The sequence below is a fragment of the Monodon monoceros genome, unplaced genomic scaffold, assembly GCF_005190385.1.
Source record: "Monodon monoceros isolate NGI ecotype Baffin Bay Population unplaced genomic scaffold, NGI_Narwhal_1 Super_Scaffold_22, whole genome shotgun sequence".
Lineage (NCBI taxonomy): Eukaryota > Metazoa > Chordata > Mammalia > Artiodactyla > Monodontidae > Monodon > Monodon monoceros.
In genome coordinates, this window is record NW_021703779.1 from 8,309,911 (window position 1) to 8,325,668 (window position 15,758).

At 41.8% G+C, this 15,758-nt stretch overlaps 1 long non-coding RNA gene across 1 annotated transcript in view; it reads right to left on the reverse strand.

Moving 5' to 3' along the window:
• Window positions 1–15,758, reverse strand: part of LOC114905555 — a 219,491-nt gene that overhangs the window by 141,209 nt on the left and 62,524 nt on the right. The gene's annotated exons all lie outside the window — the stretch shown is intronic.

Below are 15,758 nucleotides of genomic sequence, written 5' to 3' on the forward strand. Positions count from 1 at the left end.
CTTCTGTAAATTCCCTTCATTTGTGAGGGTGTCAGAGATCTTTAGGGAGAGAAAGAAGACAGGAGATTGAGTCTCATCTCACTATGATCACCCTACCAGGAGACCTCATGCTGAGCAAGCCAAGTACTAGCAAGACAACCCTTGTCTATAGAATGTTGTAGCATGATGCATCTCATTGTTTAGAACTGCTTTATGGTAAGGGAACCCAGTATCTATGGATTTAGGTGATGTAGCTTCCTAGAAAGTGTGCCCTAAGCTAGCAACTGAGTATAAAAAGAAGACGTTTCATGACCTAAAAATGCTCCTTCTGGGAAGGCAAAATGACTGTGTACCTTTGTTAGAAATCTCATGTGACCTTAATTGGAAATAGGGTCTTTGCTGCTGGAATCAAGTGAAAATGAGGTCATACTGGATTAGGGTGGTCCCCAAATCCAACAACTGGTGTCCTTATAAGAGGAGGGGAGACAATGGGATACAGAGGTTGCGTGAGGAAGGCTGTGTGACCGACAGGCAGAGGTTGGAGTCATTCAACTGCAAGCCCAGGGACACGAAGGATTGTAGCAACCACCAGAAGACAAGAAGGCAAAACAGAAAAAGACAAAAAATGGCACAGACAACACCTATCAATCAATCTATTAAAGAATATGGGGACTTCCCTGATGGTCCAGTGGGTAAGACTCCACGCTCCCAATGCAGGGGGCCCGGGTTTGATCCCTGGTCAGAGAACTAGATCGCACATGCATGCTGCAACTAAGAGTCCGCATGCCGCAACTAACAGTCCACATGCCACAACTAAGAGTCCACATGGTGCAAATAAGTCCACATGACGCAGTTAAGAAGTCCACATGCCACAACTAAGCATCCACATGCCAAAACTGAGTCCACATGCCGCAACAGAGATCCCACGTGCCACAACTAAGACCCAGTGCAGCCAACAAATGAATAAAGAATATGAATCCCTAACTCAGAAGTTGTGACATTTGCTTAGGTTGCTTCCATGTCCTGGCTATTGTAAATAGAGCTGCAGTGAACATTGTGGTACATGACTCTTTTTGAATTATGGTTTTCTCAGGGTATATGCCCAGTAGTGGGATTGCTGGGTCGTATGGTACTTCTATTTTTAGTTTTCAAAGGAAGCTCCATATTGTTCTCCACAGTGGCTGCACCAATTTACATTCCCACCAACAGTGTAGGAGGGTTCCCTTTCCTCCACACCCTGTCCAGCATTTACTGCTTGTAGGATTTCTGATGATAAATCTCCCTAATTCTTGAGCTTACTCTAAGAGGAAAAAGGAGAAATTCTATGGAGAATCTGGTTTAATTGCCTTTACGCCCTCATTAAGATTGGAGAATGGGGTCCTTTGTGTTGGGTGAGTGGAGGGAAGTGGGTGGGCAGAAATCGATGATCCAGTGGACCTGATTGCAATAAAAACATCTCTGAATAATCAAGACGCTGCACTGAACAAGATCCTCATTTTTTTTTTTTTTTTTTTTTTTTTGCAGTACGTGGGCCACTCACTGTTGTGGCCTCTCCCGTTGCGGAGCACAGGCTCCGGACGCGCAGGCTCAGCGGCCATGGCTCACAGGCCCAGCCGCTCCGCGGCATGTGGGATCTTCCCGGACCCGGGCACGAACCCGCGTCCCCTGCATTGGCAGGCGGACTCTCAACCACTGTGCCACCAGGGAAGCCCCAAGATCCTCATCTTTGATTTTGTTTTGATCACCAACGGGGCATGACAGAAGCTGAGATACCACAGAGATAGAAAACAGATTAGCATCTGCCCAGAGCTGGAGGAATGGGGAGGGGCTGCTCCATGAATACTGGGTTTTTACGGGATGATGAAGACGTTCTGACATTAGACAGTGGTGATGACTGCGCGAATCTGTGAGTACACCAAAAGCCACCGAACTGTGTCTTTTTTACAAGTGGAACTTTTATGGTATGTGAATTGTACTTTAAAAAACTCTACCACTATGGAGGACAGTATGGAAGTTCCTTAAAAAACTAAAAATAGAGCTACCATATGATCCAGCAATCCCACTCCTGGGCATATATCCAGAGAAAACCGTAATTCTAAAGGATGCATGCACTCCTACGTTCATAGCAGCACTATTTACAATATCCAAGACATGGAAGCAACCTAAGTGTCCAAGGACGGAGGAATGGATAAAGAAGATGTGGTCTATATATATACAGTGGAATATTACTCAGCCATAAAAAGGAGGAAATAATGCCATTTGCAGCAACATGGATGGACCTAGAGGGCATTATGCTCAATGAAATAAGTTAACAAATATCCTGTGATATCACTTATACGTGGAATCTAAAAAATGGTACAAATGAATCTATTTACAAACAGATAGAGAGTCACACATGTAGAAAACAAACTTATTTATGGTTTCCAAGAGGGAAAAGATGGGGAGGGATAAATTGGGAGATTGGGACTGACATATACACACTACTGTATATAAAACAGATAACTAATAAGAGCCTGCTGTATAGCACAGGGACCTCTATTCAATACTCTGTAATGATTTATATGGGAATAGAATCTAAAAAAGAGTGGATCTATGTATATGTATAATGGGCTCATTTTGCTGTACAGTAGAAACTAACACAACATTGTAAATCAACTACACTCCAACAAAAATTAATTTTAAAAATCTCTAAGCTTTAAACGTTTATATCTAATATTTCCAACCTACTAAATTGCTAAAGTACGTGTTGCTGAAAATGATTTGTTTCAATTTCAGGTGGCAAGAATCTCAAATCTTTAAATTTAAATGTAATTGATTGGCCAACATTCTCTCTTTTAAAAAAACATGCTGAGGTCAAAGGAAGTTGTTTGGAGTTATCTGTTAAGATAATCACATATGGAAGGAGCCTGGGAAATTCTCCAAAGTTCCTTATGTTGACAGTAAATCTTTCCCTAAAAAGGAAAGCCAAATAGAAATCTGAAGGTGGCAGGTCTTGAGTCAGTTTCTAAGAATCAGAATACACTCCCCTAACAGAACAAATCTATACATGCATTTTTATAACTGGCATCAGGTGTCATTGGCCAGATAATATTTCAGAGGCAAGCGCTATAAATCTTACTGTGGGATAAATTCCATGAAGTCTGAAAGAAATAAAATCTTGTGGGTTCTGTTTTTTGAAAACTGTGGTACGTTGTATTATCCACAATGCTCATAAAACTCTAAACCTCACTGAAATTTATTAAGTCCTACAAACTTTAGTGTGGGCTGAATGGAAATTAAGGTAGTTCATCCATTAATCTTCCATAACATCCCAGGTAGGACGCTATGACTTGGATTTTTCTCCAAACTGAAGCTTGAGGCATGTTATACTTAATTTCTCCTAACTCTTTATGTCCTCCTCTTGGCTAACTTGTGAACATTTGGAGAGATTAGTAGTAGAGAATAGACAGACACACACACACACACACACACACACACACACACACACACACACACACAGAGATTCTTATGATACCTTACCTAGCAAACACGTCTGCATTTTGAAGCCAGAACATACTTATTCTACTAGACAGTGGATCGCATGAAGACAACTAAATAGGGCAGTCACTGCCCATTAAAATTTCGTATCGCTTTAAAACTGCAAAGAGGTCTTTTGCCTACACAATCTCATCTAGCTCCCATTTTACCAATGAGAAAGTTGAGACCCATGGCAGTTACGTGCTTTCCTCTAGGCTATTTTCAGCAAGTCTTCTGTTCCAGCCACTGACTATAACAGGAGACAGTAAATTTAATAAAATTAAATTTCTAAAAAGCAGGTACTATATCTTCCTCTTCCATTGGTTCTCCTCCCTCACAGCCAGAACAGTGATTTTTTTTTTTTTAAGAAAAAAGAGAGCTTGGCAAACACTGATGGACGCGATGTCAGGACCTGGGAGCCTGTGGAACAATCCTCATGGTAGGGATTGATTGACTCTGCCATGACAGGAACACGGCTCCCAGTTTCCAGGCTGTCTATCAGAAGGCAGTTCTCCATAGATGCAGGGAAGTAAGACAGCTTCAAAATGTACCATTTCCCACACTGAGCCTAAGAGGCTCTCTGCCACTGTATCTGTCCGTAATGTAGCAGGTGCCACTTTCAGCCGGTACATATTGATGAAGTGGCGAGGAAGGAGATGTGCACGGTGGGGACGCAGCGCTCAGAATACAGCCTGACTTGGAAACTGCCCATACCGTGGAGCTTTGCAACAATATATGGCCCAACAGGCCCGTCAGGAAAGGGAAATTATCCTCCCAGTACAGTCATTAATGGGATGTAAACAAATGCTTCTAACATCCAGGAGGGTCACTTGCAAGAAACAGAGGTACCTGCCTGCAGCCTGTTCCTCCTTCGACTGCGAGTGGACCAACAGCCCCGTGGCAGGCATCAACCCCAAGGATTGGAAACTGGCTTTTCATGGGCCTCAGAAGTGCAGAATGAAAGGGTGTTCATCAGAGAGGTGCATGAACGATACTCTGTCTCTGGGCAGAGAAGGGGTTAGCGGAGGGTAAATATAAACACTGCGTGTCCACTGGGTTCAAACCAACTCAGTTGAGTCCTTCCTACTGCTTTCTGCCCCCGGGGCTTTACTGTCCTCTCACACAGCTCTCCTTCTATGATCTTCCGCCCCACACGTGACTCATAGGTACCCTCAGCTGTCCTGTCTCCCAGGAGGACCTCCTGGCCCCAGTCTTGGTTTGGAGTTTCTCTCTGGATCTGATTTCATTCGAGTCTGTATTGTAGGAAGGTGCATCTCGCCTTTACTGAAACAGTGAGATTACAAGTCTACATCTTTACAGACCATAAGCCTTGGAGCAGAAAGACTGTGTTATTCTTACCCATCCCCCAGTAGGCAGTCAGATGCCGGACCCAGAGCAGGCTTCAGATTAACAGTCCGTGTAACGATGCTGAACGAGGAGAGAATTCTTGCACCGAGCAGAGGCACAGCTGTTTGTTTACATGGGGAAAGTTCTTGATCATTCAGACACCCACAGGTCTGCAATGATCACACACTAAACTTCTGAAAGCTTCCATCATACTGAAACCAAGCAGGACCCTGCAGGGGCTTCCCAGGGACAAGGCCACTGCCCCCAACCCCCAGGTTCCCCGCCTTTTGTTTGTAGAAAAGCTTTAGCCTCCTAGACCTTTCCCAAGTTCCAAAGAATAAATTTAATCAGAGAGGTGAGGAAATGCAGAAACAAATACATATTCCTTTTTCAGATTCTTTTCCGTTATAGGTTATTACAAGATATTGGGTACAGTTCCCTGTACTATATAGTAGGTCCTTGTTGTTTATCTATTTACATATAGTAAAGCGTATTTGTGAATCCCAAGCTCCTAATTTATCCCAAGCTCCCCCCTTCCCCTTTGGTAACCCTAAATTTGTTTTCTATGTCTGTGCGTCTGTTTCTGTTTTATAAATAATTTCATTTGTATAACTGTTTTTTTTTACATTCCACATATAAGTGATATCATACGATATTTGTCTTTCTCTGTCCAACTTAACTTCACTTAGCATGATCACTTCTAGGTCCATCCGCCAATTCAGTTTTTAGATTTAGAATTTTCACAGTCTACATTTTTGACAGGCGGCTAAAAATATAGCCCATAACAAGCACCGGGCAGGATGTGGACAAATTGGTATGCTCCCCCATTGCTGGTGGAATGTAAGACACTTCAGCCACTTTGGAAGACAGTCTGGGAGTTTCTCAACAGTTAAACCTAGAGTTGCCACATGAGCCGACAATTTCACTCCTCGATGCCAACCAAAGAAAAACGAGAGTCCACACTAAAACTTCTACATGAACATGCATAGCAGCATTATTCCTAAGAGGCAAAAGGTGGACACAAACCCAATGTCCATCAGTGGATGGATGGATAAAGAAAAGGAGGTATATCCACGCCACGGAATGTTATTCAACCATAAAAATGAATGAAGTACTGATACATGCTACATGGGGGCTTAACTTTGAAAACATTACGCTAAGTGAAAGAATCCAGACAGCAAAGACCACATAGTCTGTAATCCAATTTATGGGAAATGTCCAGGAGAAGCAAACATATAGAGAAAGTAGATTCGTGGTCTCCATGAGTTGAGAGAAGAGGGGATGAAAAGTGGCTGCAGAGGGATACAGGGTTTCTTGGAGGGGTAATAAAAACATTCTGAAATGAGAAAGTGGTGATGGATACACAGCTGCGAGTACACCGAGAGCCGTCGACATGGACACTTTAAAAGTGCAGATTTTGATATGTGAATCGCAACTCTATAAAGTTGTTACTGAGTATGAGGCAGCACACTGGAAAGAGAACAGATTAGCTGTGCTTAAAATGGCTGCAAATGTGATCACCGATCCGTACGGCTTAAACCATTCATTGCCTAGTGAAACAATGTAAAACTACACATGCTATTTCCACACCTGAATCATCACCTCCAAGATTGCCATTCAGGTTTTCCTCGTTGTTCTGTCACACACAGACCTTGGGGGAGGATAAGGCCGAGTGGAATGATGCATTAGTCAAACTGGTATGGGTTGTGAAGAAAACTTTGTACGTCCCTTAGTAGACAGCTAATGTGATTTGGACACCACCCCACTTACCCTTCAAGGCTCCTTATAATTACAGAAGCCAATCAAGGCAAACTGATTGATAAATACATTTCAGAAATTAAATGAAGGGAAAAATTAAAGGGTCAATAGACAGGTGGCATTGGTCTTCATTATACTTGCAGCTAAGAAGTCTTCATATAATCAGAGGGCAATGCAGAGACCTTGAATAGTCAGCTGGTGCCATCAAGAAAAATCCTCAGACGTGTTTTTCAGAAGGTGAGTCTCTGCCTGTCCCATTTCTCCACGCATTCTGCAAAATGCATGAATGTCTGTTCTCTTTGAAATGAGACAGTACATTGTTTAAAAAAATATGTTAACTATGACCTTATATAAATGAGGTAATAGAAATTTAAAAGTGGGCAGCTGGGGGACTTCCCTGATGGTGCAGTGGTTAAAAATCCACCTGCAAATGCAGGGGACACGGGTTTGATCCCTGGTCCGAGAAGATCCCACGTGCTACAGAGCAACTAAGCCCGTGCACCACAACTACTGAGCCTGTGCTCTACAGCCCGCGAGCCACAGCTACTGCCCACATGCCTAGAGCCCGTGCTCTGAAACAAGAGAAGCCACCGCAATGAGAAGCCCGCGCACCGCAACGAAGAGGAGCCCCCGCTCGCCGCAACTAGAGAAAGCCCGCGCGCAGCAACAAAGACCCAACACAGCCAAGTAAATAAATAATTTTTTTAAAAAGTGGGCAGCTGAACCAAAGCACGGCACAAGGAAATTAGCAGACACATCTGGAGGACGGATTCCTCTAGGAAAACTGATCTAGATGCTTCAATGGGACAATGGCAAAGAAAAAGGTGTGTGTAGGGGGAAGTTAAGGCGGAAACATCATATCATGCAATTTTATGCACACAATGATCAGATGGATTTCTGGTCCTGTTTCGGATTCTGAAAAACCAACTGCAATCATTTGGGAGGCCACTTAGGGGGATTTGAATATGTTCCAGATAATAGAATGCGGGAATAGAATTTACTGAAATGAAAAGGTGGATACTATTGAATAAAAAAAAAAAAAAAGGAGATCATAAAGCAGTATGGTCACTGTGATTCCCTTTATGTAAAAAGATATTTATATGCAATGAAAAGATCTGGACATTAAAGTGTCACTAGTGGTAATCACTGCGTGGTAGGGATTTGATGTATTTCTATATTTTTACTTTCTGTTTTTTAAAATGTTCCATACTGCATATACATTGCTTCTGTAATAATAAAAGGTTAATTAAGTTTAGAAAAAAAAGTGATCACCATTAGATCAGAGAATCCCACACTGATATCAGGTGCCATGGGCTTCCAAGGGATTTACAGATCCCTTATGATATGGTAATTGCAACTCAACAAAGTTGTTATTGAAATAAATTATGAGGCATTTGTCCAGCTGAATGCTAAAAAATGCACTCCCCCTCCCCCGAAGAAAAAAGGTGCTTTCCTGGTCTGAGGACTCAGATTCTATCTCAATTATACCCCTAAACTTAAAGCTAGCATCTCTTTTAAAACTTTATTTCTACTTGCAATATACTACCTCTTGTGTTTAGACATTTTAGGATGAGTGAAAAGCAATTCTTTGTCCTTCGGTTACTCAATGGCTAAGTCACAGCTCTGATTAAAGGGTCATGAGAAAATTCTTCCTAGTTAAACATGTCTTGATATTATGTTTGCTGTATTAGTTCTAACTAATTAGTTCTAGAAGCAGAGTGAGCTTAGCTCTTTGGATACACGTGGTCAGACTCTATTTACCAAATATTAACCTATATCATTTAGAATCTCATATTACTTCTACTCCCCATGTTCTTGCAGTTAATCAACTAGACATTCCATCTCTATTCCTTCAAGGAAAGGGTGTATAGTTTAACTCATACATCACCACCACCTCCTAGAAGAGAGGGGAGATCTGATACTATGGACCCTAAAAAGAAGTCAAGGATATCTACCTGTGCCTTGTATAATTCAATCTCAGCCAAGGGTATGGGCATGACTGAATCCACGGGTGGATTTGTGCCATCAGAAAAAAGGCAGGTAGAGCCAGTGAGGTCAAAACCATTGTGTATCTATCTGAGCAGTTTCCAGAAGGGTGTCCATGGAAGACCTCGGCTCAAGAACAGCCAAAGGACCCCCACGTTCCTACAGATGGCACAAAACCTACTACAAGAAAGAAAGACATAAAGTAGCATTGTAGCTGGGGATGAAGGTCAACTCAGTTGGATCTGTATGGACCAATCCTTGGAACCAGATGGCAATAAAGACGGCTCACTTTATGCCAACAACAAATACATGGTAACAAAAGGGACGAGATATTTCCATCCCCTACCGTTGCTTCTGACTCTTTGATACAAACGTAGGCAGTACCCAGGGAAAAGGAGAGGCCTCCAACTTGTGTGTGCATTTGTCAAATCCAGGCATTTTCTGTTCTCCATGAACACAAGGTCTTCCGCATGAAAGCAAGACTCACCATACTTTATAAAAAGCACTGTAATTTACTCCTGTCTACATGCACAAGAGCATGTGGGAGAGACACTCACTTTACATCCAGGAAGACCCCTCAAGGGAAGCTGCCATGACATACAAAGGACGAGGGTGGGCTACAAGACATGAGCTGCAGCCCTGCCCCTCCCCCTCCCGTGAAGGATGAGTGCCTTGGGGCGCTGAAAGTAGGAGGGGGATCCAGGAGTGAACGTGGGAAGGAAAACTGAGAATGGGTGTGAGTGTAAATTAAGGGAACGGAGAAACAATGAAGTTTTATGTGAAGATACAAGCAAATCTTTATGATAATCTTAAAATTAAGACCTTGTGTGCCTTAATCCATCTCCCCTGCCCTGCCAGCATCTACCACTCAGTAAGAAACCTCTTCAGACACAGTTCTGATAACCCTGCATATATATTCCCACCTTCTACTTAACACACACGCCACCCATCTCTTCACAGTTGCCACTGCATGAAGATCCACCTCCTCTTCTAAGAATCGTCAAGACCTATTTCAGGATGCTCACCACAGAATGATCTTCTTGGACAACTGGCACTTCAAAAACCACAGAAATACACAGATAACCTCACTATCATATAAGTCCATGCTTTGGAAGCCAATACTTGAAGCCCCATTGAATGGATTCCGCCATTTTGTCCATGGTCCCTTTGTTGATTAATCACTGCAACCTTTACCTTCACAGGGTACCCGTGGAATGGTGAACAACCCCTTTCCTAGGAGTAAGGTAGTTTATCGTCCTAGCAGAGGACATCCTACCTATCGTCCTAGGTAGCCAGGAACCTATCACAGACGTAGATGTTTACCTCTCTTTGACTTCCAACTTATGACACAAGTTCTCCAACTCTCAAGAGCGTATTTGTTTGTAAACATATTTAGACATTCATAGCCTCTGTGTTGGTAATGTCCATCTCATTTCCCTTGGCTTTTCTCACTAGATTTTGTTTCTTTTGTCCACCCTAGAGCAACGCTCTTTAAAAATGAGTCTTTGTTGACTGAGTCAGCTCCGCTTATGAGCTGTCACCCGGAAGGAGCGAACAGGGAGCAATGGGCTGAATCACACTGACCCTCCCAAGAGAGATTTGCAAGCCCCCTGCTCAGCCGGGAAACAGGGGCCCTCACACCCTTAGCCCCGATGCCAAAGTGAGAACCAGAGACCACCTTTGGTTTGAAATCAGTGGGTTTGTCTAAAACACGGTTCACACGAATCCATTTTAGACACAGCCTTTTAGGGAGCACCTTAATCACTGGGGATCAGAATAGTAGGACAGCGTGTTCAGAGTGGAGTGAGCTGAGCAGAAAATAGAGAATAAGAGCTATTAGGTCCTGTTGCAGACAGAGATTAGATCGATTAGACACACGATCAATAGATAGATGATACATAGATAGATGACACATAGTTGATACACAGACAGATAGATGATCAATAGATAACAGACGATAGAGTAGATTGACAGATAGATGACAGATTACATAGATGATAGATGGTAGATCTAGATATGACATCTACCTATCTATATCTCATATAAAATTTATTAATTATATAACTCAAATATTCTATATCTTTACTAGTATTTTATTTGTTTCAGCTATTATCTTATTTTATGAGAGAGGTATCTAAAAAAAATCACACAGTAGGATTGTGGATTTATCAATTTGTTCTTGCAATTATGCCTTTTTTTTTTTTTACCTAGCTTGAGACTACGTCATTAGGTGCTTATAGGTCCACTAAAAGGCACCAATTCTATGCACCTAATATGCATTTTTGCATGATTTTAACTGTTATTATAATTCTCGTGGTAGCTTCGTGTGGCTCAAAAACAAAAGAATATAGCAGGATAAAGACAAACACAGACAAGATGGCAACAAAATCACTAGAGTCAGGGAATGCACCAAAAATGGAGGTTTTGAATATTCTCTGATATAAATCGTACCCATGTTTTCTTAGGTCAGTCTCCCAAGGCAATAGAAATAAAAGCAAAAATAAACAAATGGGACCGTATCAAACAAGCTTCTGCACAGCAAAGGCAACCTTAAAAAAAATGAAAAGACAACCTACAGAATCATGGGAGAAAATATTTGCAAAGGACACAACCAACAAGCGCTTGATCTGCAAAATACACAAACAGCTCATGCAACTCAACAACAAAGTAACAACCCAATCAAAAACTGGGCAGAAGACCTTAATAAACATTTCTCCAAAGAAGATATATAGACGGCCAGTACATGAAAAGGCACATGAAAAGTTGCTCAACATCACTAATTATTAGAGAAATGCAAATCAAAACTACAGTGAGGTACCACCTCACACCAGTCAGAACGGAATCATCAAAAAATCTACAAACAATAAATGCTGGAGAGGGTGTGGAGAAAAGGGAACCCTTCTACACTGTTGGTGGGAATGTAAGTTGATGCAGCCACTATGGAGAACAGTGTGGAGGTTCCCCAGAAAACTAAAAATAGAGCTACCATATGATTCAGCGATCCCACTTTTGGGAATATGTCCAGACAAAACCCTAATTCAAAAAGATACATGCATCCCAATGTTCACTGCAGCACTATTTACAACAGCCAAGACATGGAAACAACCTAAATGTCCATCACCAGATGAATGGATAAAGAAGATGGTACATATATACAATGGAATATTACTCAGCCATAAAAAAGAACAAAATAATGCCATTTGCAGCAACATGGATGCAGCTAGAGATTATCATACTAAGTCAGAAAGAGAAAGACAAAAAACATATGATATCACTTACCTATGGAATCTAAAATATGGCACAAATGAATCTATCTGCAAACAGAAATAGACTCACAGACACAGAGAACTGACTTGTGGTTGCCAAGGGGGGGGGGGGGGGGAGGGATAGACTGGGTGTTTGGGGTGGGTAGAAGCAAACTATTGTATATAGGATGGATAAACAACAAGGTCCTACTGCAGAGCACAAGGAACTATATTAAATATCCTGTGATAAACCATATGGGAAGGAATATTAAAGAATGTGTGTGTGTATATATACATATATATAACTGAGTCACTTTGCTGTACAGCAGAAATCAACACAACATTGTAAATCAACTATACTTCAGTTTAAAAAAGATGGAAAAATGGAATTTTTAAGAATACTAAAAGATTTGCTCAGGGTCAAAAATAAAATAATGGATATTTAGGGCTTCCCTGGTGGTGCAGTGGTTGAGAGTCCGCCTGCCGATGCAGGGGACGTGGGTTCATGCCGCGGTCCGGGAAGATCCCACATGCCGCGGAGCGGCTGGGCCCGTGAGCCATGGCCGCTGAGCCTGCGCTACGCAACGGGAGAGGCCACAACAGTGAGAGCCCCACGTACTGCAAAAAATAAAAAATAAAAAAAAAATGGATATTTAAAAATCTTCATTTCCACTTCTTACATTCTTTTCACAACATTTTTTACTGCTTATTTTCCTAGGACATTCCAGGAGAAAGTTAGTCCATACTCAGGAACTGAAAGAATCTATGAGTGTCTTCCATAACACAAGACCCCAAATCCAGATTCTTCTGTGTTCACGTTGTACCTTTTTCCTTTCCTCCTGTCCCTCCTCCCTCCTCGCCCCGCACTTCCGATCTCAGACGGAAATACGGACTTTCAGATCTTATCTCCTCCACCTGTGCTGTCTCATAATTGCTTTTATTCTATCTCCTAATTTCATCAGCCACATTCTCTTGCCAGTCATCTTACCTTTTTCCTCTCCACCTGCTTTCTTTTCCCCGGGCAATAATATACTTAAATTCCTTCCAACTTGAAAAAGAGAAGCTTTGCTTAGCTCATCTAATTGCAATATGATCCCTTTTCTTAAACACGGTACCAACTCTGTACACGGCTTTGAGAGGAGACAAAAGAAAGAAACTGAAATGTTCAAACAAGCTACATGAATTTCCCAAGGAAAGCTCCTAAATTTTATTAGTAGTTTATTATTACTATTACTGTTCATACACAAATGCACCTGTATATCTATACCTACTTACCTATATATCTAGTCTAACATCTATCATCTATCTACTTATTATCTATCTGCTTATCATTTATCTATTGTCTATCTATTTACCATCTACCTATGCATCTATGTTACCTATTTATATAGCTACCTATCACCTACCTATATCTCTATCATCTTTATCTATCTCATCTATCTATCTATCATACTTGTCTATTCCAGGAAGTCAAATTACTTCTATTAAATATAATTACACAACGTAGTAGGCAATAGTAACACCATCTTGCTTCCACTTTATCCTGAGCATATTTCTGCATTATATGAAATTTATCCATTTCCAGGCACGCCTCAATCAACATATTATAAGCTCCTTGAGGGGGTGGGGGTTCACATCATTTTTCATCTTTGAATACCCACAGCTAAGCAGGCAGTATTTTCTACCAATACTTGTAGAATTGCACTGAAGTGTGACTACAGCCTTGTTTGATTTTCTCTTTGGTATTTAACATCATGAACATAATGCAAACTATTAATAATACACTGCATCAAAACTTGTAATTGATCATGCTTGGTCCTGAAGGGAGACCAGAAGATCAAATAGCACAATTCCATATCATAGCTCCACATCAGGGTTTCTCAACCTTTGTACTATTAACATTAGGGGCCAGATAATTCTCTATGGTAGAGACTGTCCTTGCATTGTAGGGTGTTCAACAGAGTCTGTGGTCCACACCAGTAATAGCCAGTAACATCCCCATCCCAATGAGATAACCAAAAATGGCCCCCAGTTTAGAACCACTGGTCTAGATATTATGGTCAGAAAAAAAGTCTTTATTTATACCATGTCGTGATGAAAGATGCAATTTCAACATGGGGAAATGAACCGTGAGTGATATTCAGTGACTGTACTGGACTCTCTGGTGAATGAAACCAAAGTGGAAATGTAAAGGTCTTGCTCTGCAGGAACCGTCCAGAGAGCACTGTCTGGTCCTCTGCAGCATAATTTGAACAGATATTAACAACTGTTAAAGGGTACTAAATACGCACCAGATTTCCTTCAGTGTCATGGTTTTTACTTGGGGAATGGGAATTCATAATACATCTTTTTTTTTTAATTTATTTTTGTCTGTGTTGGGTCTCTGTTGCCGCACACGGGCTTTCTCTAGTTGCAGCGAGCGGGGGCTACTCTTGGTTGCGGTACGCAGGCTTCTCATTGCAGTGGCTTCTCCTGTTGCGGAGCACAGGCTCTACGCATGTGGGCTTCAGGAGTTATGGCACATAGGCTCAGTAGTTGTGGCTTGCAGGCTGTAGAGCGCAGGCTCAGTAGTTGCGGCACACGGGCTTAATTGCTCCGTGGCATGTGGGATCTTCCCGGACCAGGGCTCGAACCCGCGTCCCCTGCATTGCCAGGCAGATTCTTAACAACTGCGCTATAAGGGAAGCCCCTGTAGCTTATTTTATACATAGTAGTTTGCACTTCTCACTTCCCCACCCGTTTTGCCCCTCCCCCCTTCCCTCTCCCCACTGAGAACCAGTAGTTTGTTCTCTATACCTGTGAGTCTGCTTCTTTTTGTAATGTTCACTAGTTTGTTATATTTTTCAAATTCCACATATAAGTGAGATCACACAGTATTTGTCTTTCTCTGTCTGACTTATTTCAGTTAGCATAATGCCCTCCAAGTCCATCCATGTTGCTGCAAATGGCATTATTTTGTTCCTTTGTATGGCTCAGTAATATTCCATTGTATATATTTACCACATCTTCTTTATCCATTCATCTGTCAATGAACATTAAGGTTGCTTCCATGTCTTGGCTGTTGTAAATAGTGTGGCCATGAACACTAGGGTGCATGCTTCTTTTCAAATTACTAGGGTTTTTTGAAATTCAAATTTAACTGGGCGTACCAGTCTGCTGTGCTGCATTCTTTTTAAACATTCAGGCAAAGTGCCCAGAATGGAGTTCGTCACCGGTGATGGGCTCTGAAGAACCCAGAGGTCAGAGGTACGTGGACCGTCGAAGGTTTCAGGGTGGAGCAGACAAGCAAGCTATCAGGGTTCCCACGAGGGAACAGGAGATGCAGTTACTGACAAAACCAAAAAGGAGGTGAAGTCTCTGAGGACCTACCACAAATCACCCGCATGTTTAGGGCTGGCTCTCCGTCTGTTCTTAAAGCCGAGAGCTACCTAGAGTCAATTTACGAGCTGGTTACTCATCTCCGTATTAGGAGTAACATCTTAGCGATTTCATTAACTGCACTAGGCTCCATAAAGTTGCATCACATCTGTTAGCAGAATCTGGCAAGCTCTGGAAAAAGGTTGCAGCACGAAAGGATCAGTCATGGTAGCAATACGTGTGGCCCCAAAGGACTTGGATTTAAATATCCCTGTTGAGTCAGGATGTGTCATTTATACCGACTTACCCTGAAGCCAATACGATGGTGCTGATGTATTAACACTGAATCATTTTTAAAAGCAAGTCTAGAGACCCCTGTTCATGGGATTCTGCTGCATGACCTTTTCTTTTCAATATGAACAAAAAATCTTTATGACATAATCACAGTGCTATTTCAGACACATCGAGCTTTTTGTTGAATGACATTTACCAAGTATGATCTAGTGTTACAGTAAAGCCCTCATCTTGGTTAAAAAAATGTTAGGTACTCACTGTCCAGCTTATCTCTCA